This window comes from Canis lupus, chromosome 37 (assembly GCF_011100685.1).
Source record: "Canis lupus familiaris isolate Mischka breed German Shepherd chromosome 37, alternate assembly UU_Cfam_GSD_1.0, whole genome shotgun sequence".
NCBI classification, from domain to species: Eukaryota; Metazoa; Chordata; class Mammalia; order Carnivora; family Canidae; genus Canis; species Canis lupus.
The window spans coordinates 22,437,235-22,450,487 of record NC_049258.1 but is presented as its reverse complement, the minus strand read 5'-3'; the positions used below and the strand labels follow the sequence as shown (position 1 = coordinate 22,450,487).

At 37.3% G+C, this 13,253-nt stretch overlaps 1 long non-coding RNA gene across 1 annotated transcript in view; it reads right to left on the bottom strand.

Moving 5' to 3' along the window:
• The window catches only part of LOC111094355, a 34,628-nt gene extending 30,986 nt beyond the window's left edge, over positions 1 to 3,642 (bottom strand). The window contains exon 1 of the long non-coding RNA XR_005384975.1: positions 3,523 to 3,642. This is a non-coding gene — a long non-coding RNA (uncharacterized LOC111094355). The remainder of the gene's footprint in view (positions 1 to 3,522) is intronic.
• Positions 3,643 to 13,253: the final 9,611 nt, after the last annotated feature.

Here is a 13,253-nt window from a genome sequence, read left to right as displayed (position 1 = left end):
ACTTTGTGGAGAACTTGTGAAATGGGACACATGTTGGTGTAGCAATCTTCAGAAAACACAGTCAGCCACAAAGGTCTACTAGTTTCTTTGAACATTTCTTTAATTTTCCCAAATAGAGCAATGTCACTTTTAGGGAGGCTCGCCTTTCAGCCTCTATTTCTTGGAGGATGCCCATGAAAGTACTTTGCTTTCTCCTTTCTGGTTTCAAAGAAAATTGAGTCTTTTTCTCTTACTCCAACATTGGCAATACCAGATAAAGTACATGAAAGACACATGACCGGCAAAGTTATGTGTATTACAGACAGTATCTCTTTTTTATGTCTGTGGTCTTTAGAAATATTTTTGTAATGAACTAAAGGGGAAATATATAGCGTATATGGATTAAATTTTGACAATTGTGATTAGCTTTATAATGCTGTGTAAATGATATTACATAACACTATTCCTGGATGCCTGTGCTTTCTTCTTTGAAAATATTGACGTTAGTATTTTCCTCACACCTTTGGGATATTATAAATATTATCAAGTTAATGAATATGATTTGTTTGTAATGCAAAAAGAAAGCTATGCAACCAAAGGATAACCATTTTACCTTTGAATTTGTAGGTAACAAATCATATTTGATCATAGTCAAGATTTTTTGGTGTGATTGAGATGGTTTTGTGAGATTCGGTGAATTGGCAATCTATTCCCAAAGAGGATAAGAGCTGTAATAATATTTCAAATCATACTGTGTGTACATTTAAGGATGGGATGACTGACTATGAAGTTTTCAAACCCTCTATAAACATTTTGCTTTGGTTTAGATTTTGCTAATTGTGGTATATCACATTCTATCAAATATTCTGAATTAAGGGAGAAAATAATAGAATATCTTAAAAAGATGGATTTCTGTGACTAACACAATGGTAAATACAGCTGAAGCAACTGACTGGCCTACCCTTAATTCAGAGGATATTACTTAGTGAAAGAAAAAATGCTATCAAAGAAGGAAGGTTTTGATTCTAACACCTAATCAGACTAGCAGAAAAAAAAATTAAGGCAAAAGCATCTTAGATTTATGGGCAAAGTAGTTCTGCATAACTACTGAGAAGAGTAAAATTTGATCATATTTGTTACATTGGTAATTTTATAAAGAAAGAGAAAAGGCAAGAGAGGAAAAAATGGTGCTTTTGTTTTAGGAAAAAAGTGTTGAAACAGTGTTGTTTTCACCAGTGTTGTTTACAAATGCTCTGAACATTTGTGGACAAGAACCAAAGAGGGTTTTTGGTGGAGGTTGTTTTGTTTGTATTTGTCTTTGTAGTGTCTGTACTTCCTAAAATTGCCCTGGTAACTGAATTTTAAGACTATTGCTCAAACTCGGTAGATTTGAGGCAAATTGTTTATGAAAGCGTTGTAAAAATTAAAAAAAAAAAAAACTTGAATAAGACCATCTTTAAAATTAGAAGCTATGAATTGGAGTGGCTGGAAATTAAAAAAAAAAAAAACACCTCCTTACTTTCAGCAAAGGCAAAATTGTTAGTGAGTCAAGATAATTTTCTTAAATAGGTGTCTGAATTTGCAGGAAGGAGTGAAAGAATAAATAGCTGAGAGGCCCAATTATTACAGGTTAATGCAAAATAAATAGCACAACTGGAATAACCATTACCCACCCACATACTTGCACATATTAGTAATGAGCCTCCTGTCAATACATACACATAAGTCACTTTTATTCTTTTACACTTGTGTATGGAGAAGCATAAAAATGAGGAGAAGAAGCAGCAGAAGGGGAGGTCATAATATAATCATTTTAGAACTCCATGATTTAAATATGATTTCAATCCCATCTACCTTTTTTTCCCCCTGTTATTGAATCAGTATTTCAGGAAATCTTTCAACCTAAGATGACAGTGCTTATAACTAAGAGAGGAAAGTGTCTGTGATGTTTGAAAAAAGGGAGGAAAAAAAAAGATCAAGAAGAAAGAAGGATATAGGAGAATCGGCAGTGAGATGACAGAAAGCCAAAGAAAGAGAAGAGAATGAATTAGGAAACAAGGAAGAAAGGAAATAAAAGGAAGGAAAAAGGCAGAAGCAAATAAAGGAGGATCCTGTAAGCCAGAGGCTGACCAGGTAGGTTCATTGACTAAACCCAGCCTGTTGTCTGTTGGTGTGCAGCCCTAGTGAAGAATGCTTTGTACATTTTTAATTGGTTGGAAAAAAATGAAAAGAACAGTATTCTATGACATTTAAAGTTGTATGTCTATAAATAAAGTTTTATTAGTTACATAAAAACTTGTGTCCGTAAACAAAGTTTTATTGAAACACACCGATGGTCTATTTGTTACATGTTGCTTAGGGTTGCTTTAGTGCTGCAACAGAGGAGTAGAGCAACTGTGAGAAGGACTGTATGGCCCTCAAAGACTAAAATATTTATGATTTGGACCTTACAGCAAAAGTTTGCCAACCCCTGGAGTAATCTATAAATATTTATGAAATATCATCCATGTGCTCAGCACCACCCTCTATGGAGAACACGAAAGAACAGAGAAAATCATGAAGACCTGACTCTGATCGCCTGGGACTTACAATCTGGCTGCAGAGGGAAAAACTCATAGCAGCTGTTCTTCATCTTACTAGTAACTACAAAAATGGCATTAATGTATGGTTTATTTCTTCCTTGTTCTTGCTGAACAAGATAGCTTGGATAGCTTATAAGCAGAACTCAGGCATTCAGAATACAATTGCATTCTTAAAATTCCTATTTATATCCTTAGCTTCTAGTGCAAGGTGATCATCCACATTTCCAGCAAATACAAAATACCATGAAGGCTTGACCTTGAGTGGATAATCCAGCAAAACCAGTCTCTCAGTAAGACAATTCCTAAAAGGGGATCCCTGGGTGGCGCAGCGGTTTGGCGCCTGCCTTTGGCCCAGGGCGCGATCCTGGAGACCCGGGATCGAATCCCACGTCAGGCTCCCGGTGCATGGAGCCTGCTTCTCCCTCTGCCTGTGTCTCTGCCTCTGTCTCTCTCTCTCTCTGTGTGACTATCATAAATAAATTAAAAAAAAAAAAAAAAAAAAAAAAAAAAAAAAAAAAGACAATTCCTAAAAGAAAAGAAGGTTTGGTGAAGGATGTATAAAAATGTCTGAGGATAGGGGCACCTGGATGGCTCAGTGGTTGAGCATCTGCCTTTGGCTCAGGTCCATGATCCCGGGGTCTTAGGATCGAGTCTAGCATCGGGCTCCCGGCAGGGAGCCTGCTTCTCCCTCTGCTTATGTCTCTGCCTCCCTCTGGTTGTCTCTCGTGAATAAATAAATAAAATCTTTTTTAAAAATGTCTGAGGATAAATGCAACCCTTTATGCCAAGTTACCAACCCAAAGGGAATGGTATGGATTATCCTTATTGAGCTAAAATAGAAATAAAGTTGCACAGTGCTTTGTTGAAAATAAATTTCTCCCCCACTTCAAATTAAGCTTGCGTCTTCCTCATTGCTCAGGAGCCTGACTTGAAGAGATGAGAAAACAGAAGAACTACTCACGCAAGTGTTTTCTTCAAAAGTAGCAATTTTTCACACTCTGTAAGTCTCCAGCATCTGATTCGATGACTACTAAGTGGCTATTGAACGCTTGACTGTGCCCAGTCCGAATTGAGATGTGCTATAATTATAAAATACACACCTGATGTTAAACACTTACTGCAAAAAAAAAAAGAAGAAGAAGAAGAATGCACTATATCTAATATTTTTTCTAGATCTCAATTATATGCTGAAATGATATTTGGGATGTATTTAGTTAGACAAACTTTGTTTTTTAATTTCACCTATTTCCTTTTATTTTTTATTTTTTTATTTTTTTATTTTTATTTATTTTTAAGATTTTATTTATGAGAGACACAGAGAGATAGAGAGGCAGAGACACAGGCAGAGGGAGAATCAGGCTCCAGGAAGGGAGCCCAACATGGGACTCGATCCCAGGTCTCCAGGATCATACCTTGGGCCAAAGGCAGGCACTCAACCCCTGAGCCACCCAGGGATCCCCTTTTTATTTTTTAAAGTGTTAATTCTACAAAATCTAAAATCACCTGTATGGTCTTCATTATATTTCAAGTGGACAGAGCTGCTCTAACATGCTGAATAACAGTTGTTAGATCTGGGTTCAAGGAGTAGCCCCCATGGCCTCTTCCCTCACCTCCTTCAAGTTTTTGCTCAAATGTCACCTACTCAACAAAGTCTCTCAATGAAAATTACAATTCCCCAAATTCCCAACCTCCTTACCTAGTTCTCTTTCTTTTCAGTTACTGTTGTCTAGCTTACTACATAGCTTATGTGATGATTATATTTATTGTTCATGGTCTTTCTCCCTGCCCTCCATGTGGTATAACTATTGTATCTGTTTTCTCTCACTGATGTATCCCTAGCACAGAGGGTAATGCCTGGTACTTTGCAGAAAATTTAAAAAATACATACATCTGCTGAATAAATGAATGGCAAATGTTAAAAGACACACTGCAAAATTTTCCATTTAAACATCAATGGCCAGCATTTGAAGACTTTAGATAAGGTTGTCAAAGGATGGTGCTTTCTTTAAGCTTCTCTCCTGGCAAGTCTCCCTCCACCCCACACGCAGATCTATCCCCCAGGCCTCCTCACCTCCCATGCTGAGACCTGGCTATTTGTTCTCTACATTTTACTTCTAGACCAGCTAAGAGATTTAGGAGTTGGGATTCCAGAGATCAGATGTTGACCTGGAAGACTATTATTGAGCCTCCTCCATGAAAGTGAATTGATATGCAGCATCTCAACAAAACCTTTCTGAGATACAGTTTGCACATATGCCTTCATTTAACTGGATTAAAGTCTGACAAAGTGAGGTCTGTCCATTAATCTCTGGGTTTGAATTGAAAGCCATCAGCAGCAGAAGTTCTCAAGAAATGGTATGTAAGACAAACAAAGAGCAGAAACACACTCATAAACACAGAGAACAATCTGATGGTTGCCAGTGGGGAGGGCGGGGGGGATACGGGAAAAATAGGTGAAGGGGAGTGGGAGATCCAAACTTCCAATAATGGAACAAGTAAGTCACAGGGATGAAAAGTACAGCTTAGGGAGTATAGTGAACGGTGCTGTAATAGTGTTGTCTGGTGACAGCTGGTGGGCTACACTTACGGTGAGCACCGCACAACATGTAGACTTGAAGTATAGTTGACCCACAATGTCATTGGGGTCACAATGTTATATTAAAGAAAGAAAACACTTCTGGGTGCTGAATTAATTACCTCAAATCTATAATAGTGCAAACCACAGAAATTGGGCTATAGGTCTTAATGACACCCCAAACTTTTCATATCAGGGGAATAAAATGAAATGTGGCTCTGAAAATGGTCCAAATCATTCAGAAGTTCTTGACTTCATCCAAAGCACATCAAATTCCATACTCTTAAGACATCTGCTTAAGTTTTAACACATTAAATCATGCCTAAAACCATACCTAAGTGGAGATTGCTTATGTTTGTACAGAAAGAATTATTACAATATCTGCTTATTCCTTACATCAAAGTTGCTAATATTCCTTTCACTTTACTTTTTTTTTCCATTTCACAAGGAAGAGAAATCATCTTGTTTAAACCTACTTCTCAACTTCTTGATTGCAAACCTTACATTAAACCCACTTACATTAAACCTACTGTTCAACTTCTCAGTGCAAACCTTACACCAAAATAGAGCTAACAACTCCTATTATGTGACTCAGGAGTTGCACTGGTCGCCTTGTAATAGTTTTCCAAAGGAACTCCTGTCTTTGTGGCTGATAAATACTCACCATTAGAGAATCACTCACTTGTTTATGCTATCTAATCTGAGATAAGATTTTTTATCTTTTTTTAAAGATTTATTTATTTATTCATGAGAGACACATACAGAGAGAGGCAGAGACATAGGCAGAGGGAGAAGCAGGCTCCCTGCAAGGAGCCCAATGTGGGACTCAATTCCAGGACCTGGGGATCATGACCTGAGCCAAAGGCAGATGCTCCAGTTGCCTCAAGACTTTTTATCTTTAGAAGTCTCTGTTGAAAGTCAGAACTCCATGGAGTGCCATCCATGATTAGGGCATTATTAGACATTGTATCTCAGCATAAATTAGTATGGCCATTTTCCCCTATTTAATCAAAGTCCATTGACATTGATGTTTTGAGAAAGTGAGGCATAGGAGGTGAAAATTGATAAGAAGTTCAGGAAATGGGAAAGTACTACATACTTAGAGTATTGGACTTAAATCCAATAGAGATGAGTCCTTACAGATTGGAAATAAAAGGCCTTGGTCGGCCATGAAGACATCAAGCGCTGGGAGAAGAAACAGAGGATCAGGATGAGCAAGTGGAGATGGGAGGAAGAGCGAAGCTGTGTAGACACTTGAGTTAGGGGACACCTGGGTGGCTCAGAGGTTGAACATCTGCCTTCAGCTGAGGTCATGATCCCAGGATCTGGGATCGAGTCCCGCATCGGGTTCCCCGCAGGGAGCCTGCTTCCCTTCAGCCTGTGTCTCTGCCTTCCCCTCTGTCTCTCATGAATAAATAAATAAATCTTTAAAACAAAAACCAAAAAAAAAAAAAAAAAAAAAAAGAAACTTCAGTCAGTACTCCATGGCTCCTCTATTCTTTCTTGCTCATCATTAATATTGGTCAAAGTGCCTCTTTTTATTTAAAAAAAATAATAAATACTGACTCACTCAAGGACCTGGCAAAAAACTAGAAGGTACACTGATATCAGAATGTTTGAGGAGACTTTAATTAAAACCACTTTTTCCAAAGATGTGCGCAGGGTTTTGGAGAAACAAGAAGACATGGATTCGGTACCCAGAGACCAGCAACACGAGGGGATTGTTATCAGCCCTGTGTCTGAAAATGCAAAGGGAAGGGAGAGTTTGAGAGCCCAGGTTCAGAACTGGATGGAGAGGTGTCCTCACAGGAGCCAGGGCCTTTGGTAGAGGAATAAAGCTATTCCTCAGCAAGCTGGTAGACAGGAGACAGAAACGCCTGCCCTCACACTCCTCCTCACCCCCACCTTCCATCCACCCGACCCCACCATCAACAGGAAGTCCCGGTTAGACCAAGGGAGCCTGACCTCCTCCAAATGCGGCAACAGAAAGAATCTGTTTCTGTCAACTTTTTATAGACTATTATATTTTAAATAAATTATTCTTCAGTTCAAAGTGAGTTAATGCTTTCCTCCTCTTCTCCATCTTTAGTCAAGGCCTCAGAGGGAGAGATTTGTACAGGCACTAAATTCTGGGTTGAAAATAACGCATCGTATTGGAGACAATGGAGTACAAATGTAAAGTGCCCCTAACTTAGAACAGATTTTTATTAGTTGTTGCAACTGTATTCAATCAACTGTACCCAAGCAACTGAACTAAACTATTCTAAGCAAAAGCCAAAAAAATGACAGGCCCATGAAAAAGTTATTTTGGAAGCTGGAACATTTGCCTTGGTTATCACACTCTTAAGTTACTTGAAAATTTTGTACACGGAGCAGACACAGGATACACAAACACACACATATACACCCTTATAACCAGCAAGCTAATTGGTACCCAGTAGCTACCCAGTTCATAATTAAGTGAAAAAGAAAGGAAAAAATACCATTGTCAGGCTCAGGAAAACAAATAATTGGGATGTCAGCTCTATGCCAACAACCTACAAGGAATAAAGCACTGAAATGAGATTCCAAGTTAAGTGGAAGGCAGGATGTATTTCTAGAGTTCTGTTTCTTATAACCACTAACAAATAAAGAAATATAATATAGAACCTCAAGGTCCTAAATACTAAAATTTATATCTTGCATAGGAAAGAATCACGGTTTCCAAGTTCCAAGTCTGAGGCTCACAACTTTTCCCATTACAATTCCAACATTTTCTATAAAACAAATGCATAAATTAGTTAACAGTAACCAAGAAATAGTGCTGTTTGGGGCTTGGGAATTTTGTTTATTGGGTTTTGCTGAATTTAGCAAATACTTTTTTCTTAAACCAATGAACTTGTAATAAAAAGAACAAAGTCAAGGCTGTGATAGATGTATGATTCTTTTTTTTTTTTTTTTCTTCAAAAAAAGCTTTGCTTTCATTCCTGGAAGAGAAGAAAGTGACTGTACAGTGAAATCAGCCCTTCAACAGTTCACAGAAATTTACTGCAAGCCCTCTCTTTGAAGCCAGTGCTGAAGGCACCAGAGGCTTTGTATTTACTATGTTTTGAGCACTGGCATTCTAACAATCTAGCATAGTTGATAATGAGTCTCTATCTGTATGTTTGCCTGGGCCTAAAGATAGCAAATCAAAGATAGGAACTTTTTAATCCACCGAATACTTACTATTTCCCCAAAGCCACTGTTCTTACTGAAGAATGACTGGATGTTAACTGAAGGCAAAGAAATCCACTTTTTAAAAAAATCTGATGATTTGGAAATTGCAAATTCCTACCTTTTCCACCGCTGATGATCATTTATAGCCAAGGTAGTATTGCTTCTACATGCACCAGGTGAGCGGAGGAGTTGTTACAACTTGTATCTGATCTGATTGGTATATTCTCATAACACACCAGTTTTGTAGCAAACAAAACCACCTAACATCGTGAATAGAATCTAAATGTAAAGCTTATAGAAGATGAGAAATGTAGCCAGCCCTCCTTTCATATCTCCTCCCACTCCGTACACACATTTTGTGGAAATGATCCAGTTTTTATGATCTTTATGATAACCTTTTTGTATATTATTTTTTCTTTCAAGAATCATTTTTTCACATATGCTAGGTTTGATAAGTATGTTAATAATTATTTCGACAGTAAATATGTTTTCTGGTCCTGATATTACCCAGAATGTTTTAAATTCTTATTCTTCTCCTCTTTTAAAGTACCATTTTGTGTCTTCACATTGATTCATTTCTTGATTGGATAGAGAAATACAGGAAGGTTACTTGAGAGGTATACAAGGGAGGTATTTAGGTTTGGGAGGGGACTTGAAACATATAATTTGAGGAGTTCTTTTTTTTTTTTTTTAAGGTTTTTATTTATTTATTCATGAGAGACAGAGACATAGGCAGAGGGAGAAGCAGGCTCCCCACAGGGAGCCCAATGAGGGACTCCGATCCTGAAACTCCAGGATCATGCCCTGAGACAAAGGCAGACGTTCAACCACTGAGCCACCTAGGCATCCCTGATTTTAGGAGTTCTATTCGAGAAAAAGAATACAGAGTTGTGATTGCTCATTTTACTGTATGTAAATTGTAGCTTAATAAAAAACTAGGTATGAAAACAAATTTTTATTCAGGATGAGTCTTAAATAACAAAGTACAAAAATCTTAAAATATGAGCAAATACTACAAATGTCACAAAATCCAGAAAATAATATAGCATTTATATTAATTAATAGCCGGTATACTTCTATAATGTACTCAATTTTCTCTCCATTTTTTCATTGCATCTTTTTTATTGACCTCTTCATGACAACTATATAATAACATTTTTCAAAAAAAAATTAACATTTTTCTATACAGAGAAGCATAAGAGAATCCCAATGGCGTAGTCGATCTAAATTTGTTTCCTATTACTGATAGCTTCAAAAGTACTTTTAATTTCACAACTTGTTATTGGTAAAGTGACATAATTCTTTTGGATCCTTGTTGTATCTGAGAAAATCATTAATTTTTTTCACATAGAGTGGCACAGTTGAAATATTCACAGACTCACTTCAGCTTTATACATTTCAAACTCTGCTTCACCTCCACCAACCACTCCCCTCGGGCATTGGGGTTTTTCCCATGGAGATAAAATCTCTGCCTCTGCATCTTGACATCAGATACCTTTAACTATGTGCTCAACGAATTTCCTTTGTCTTTGAAATTCAAAATTCTATGTTTCTGACTATATGAGAAGTTTGCTAATGTACTTGTACTTTTTTTCAGCCCTTCTATTACAAAAATCAATCCCTTATTGACTGAGGTTTGTGAGTTTCTATCATCAACTCTTGAAAGTCCTCGTGCATATCCTGAACTGCTCAAATCTCCTTTCCAAATCTATTACCTCTTCTCTCTTCATATTTATTTCTTTAATCTTCTTTCAGTAATGGGAGAATTCCTGAGTTGTCTTCCAATTCACTGGTTTTTATGTCCGCCATTTAAATCTGCCATTTACTGCTTCCTTCACCATCACATCTCACCTCCAGGACATGATTCCTGACCTCATGTCTTGCTATATAAATCAAACGTCCTCACAATTTCTAGTAAGAAAATTATTCACATATTTTCTAAAATTATCTTTTGTTTCTCGCAGTGTCTATTTTATAGGGGATTTTGTCAGAGGCTCTGGAAATCCCTGCATGAGTCTTTCAGAGTCAGGAGAAGGTACCAGGGTAAAACTTAGATTTTTACAGTTATTGTTGCTTTATTTAGTTGTTTTAGGGGACTAATCTGAGGGAAATAGAAAGTATGCACAACATTTGAAGGCATCACCCTTGAGCTGGAGTCTCTTCTCATTGGTAGCGGTGGCAGCTGACCATTGCCCCATTGTCTGATTGGCAACACAATCCCTATTTGGGATTAGCTAAGACAGAGTCCTCCTCCCCCTCCTTTGAATGTATGTGGTATAACACAAAATAAATATTTGGTCTTTGTCCCAGTGATAAAAGTATCTTTTATATGCTAATGAGATGACTGGTGGCTGGGGAACCATAGATGCCCTCATACTACCACAAAGGCCAAGGTGTGATTAAAGGGTTGGAACTTTCAGCCCCATCCTCTAACTTCCAGGAAGGGAAGTGGGTCTCTAGGTTGCATTAAATACCCAATGGCCAATGACTTAATCAATCATACCTATGTAATGAAACCTCCATGAGAACCCCTTAAACAATGGGTTTCTGGGAGCTTCCAGGTTGTCAAACACACTCACATACCTGTAAGGAGTTACATCCCACTGCAGTTCAGTGTTCAGGATTCTTCCAAATTTCATCCTGTGTACCTCTTCATCTAGCATTTATATCTCTTGTCTCTTTATATCCCTGTCCCTGTATAGCACCCCCCGCCACACACACACACCATTAAACTGGTAAACCTAAGTTAAACATTTCCCCATGTTTTATGAACTATTCTAGTAAATTATCAAACCTAAACAGGGCAGGAGGGGGACCTCCAATTTGTAACCACATCAGTCAGAAGTGGGAGCAGCTCTAGACCCAATACTTTTGACTGACATCTAAATTGAGGGCAATCTTGTGAGAGTGAGTCCTTAAGCCCATGGAATCTGATGCTAACTCAGGGTATTTAGTGTCAGAATTGAATCGAATTATAGGCCCCCCAGTGGGTGTCAGAGCTTGTTGATGCCAGAAGGAAAAAAAAAAAAAAAAACCTAACAACATATCATGCCAGAAAAGTGCACAATTGGGACAAAAGCCATTTTCTACTCTATGTGTCACAAGATCATTCTTCTTCAGGGTCTTAGCTTAAACTTCCGCATGCATTTCTTTAAGCACATCAACACTTACCTTGGCTTCCAACTCCTGCCACTGCAGACTTGGGAAGGCCAATTACCTCAGTGTGATTTAGAAACCGAATAGGAAAAAAAGAAAAAGAAAAAGAAAAAGAAACCGAGTAGGAAGAAAGTTACTTGTCTAAGAGGAGTAACAAACAAACAATCATAAAGACTTAAGTATTGAAAATGTGTAAGTGGAGTCAAGTTTCTCTATTCATTCAGGTCCAACCTACTATTCTATCCAATCTTATAGTTTCTTTCTATATATTCTACTTTCTTACCAGCCAACTGCCTAAACCTTACTCGTGTAAATTTTTCAGTTCATATCTTTTGGCTTTTATATATTATCTCTACAAATAATGATAATTTATCTTAACAGGAATGTCTTTGCTATTTCATTGTTTTAAGGAATGTTGGGTATTTATAAGATAGTCTCTATCATGTTTAATAACTGTCCTTCTAGTCCAAGCTAAGAGTTTAGTATTTTTGGTTTTGTTTTTATTTGTCTTTAACGAATTGGACATTAAATGTCATCAGATGCATTTCAAACTCCACTGATACCTCAATGTCAAATAACTTATTTGTTCATTCAAAAATTTTATTAACAAACTTGCTGATATTAAAACATGTTTGCATCTTTAGAATAAACCCCACTTGGCTATGGCATATTATTCTTCTAGCATACTACTGAAAACAAATTGCAATGATTATTTTAAATTTTTTAGCATTTTTGAAAGTTTGCTTCATATTCATAAGTTAAATTGGCCCACGGTTGATATTTTTCAGCAGTTTGTTCCATTTTGATATACAGGTATATGATAATTGCATAAAATGAATCATACACTTTTTATCTTTTCCTGCATTTGTATCTTTTCCTGTGTTGTAGAGTATTTTAAATAAAATGAATATTATTAATTTCTGTTAAGTGTTAAGAATTCATCTATAAAATTGTCCCAGTCCAACAATTTTTTTGGAAGTATGCTTTCCAAGGAACAGTATTTACTTTTTATAATTACACAGGAAAAATGTGACCATTTATGATTTTATCAAAAATTTAAAACTATCAATCATCAAAAAGAAGATTATAAAATCATCTTAATCACATTATAGCATATGTATTAATTTTTTGCCCATTAATTATTTTGGTTCATAATTTTCCAATATTTATCTGCTTATCATTGATAATGCCCACTCTTGCCTCCCAGCCTCGCACAAGGCTTTGACTGTACTGCCCTCATTAGGAGTCTGCTAAGGGAGCCCTGGCTTTTTGCCTAGAAATGGCCATCTACAGCAAGTGTGAATTCAAACTATTTAAAAATTGTGGAAGGTGGGTGCCTAGGTGGCTCGGTCTGTTAAGCATCTCCCTTTGGCTCAGGTCATGATTCTAGGATTCTGGGATCAAGCCCTACATCAGGCTCCCTGCTCAGTGGGGTGTCTGCTTCTCCCTCTCCCTGTGCTCCTCCCCCAGCACATGCTCTCTCTTTCTCTCTCTCAAATAAATATATAAAATCCTAAAAAAAAAAAAAAAAAAAAAAAAAAAAGCAGTCATGGTAGGTATCATGCTCTGTGTGGTCTATGATCACTGTCACAGATATTTGTACTTCAAAGACCCCTCAAAGCACACACACCCTCACCTTACTGCCTTTCCTTTAGATCCTATTCCTCTGAGGTGGGAGATACTTCCACCTACTTGTACATCTGCCTTCTTATGCAGTAAACCAACCATTGGTTGTTTGGCCCATCACTCAACCCAATTCAACT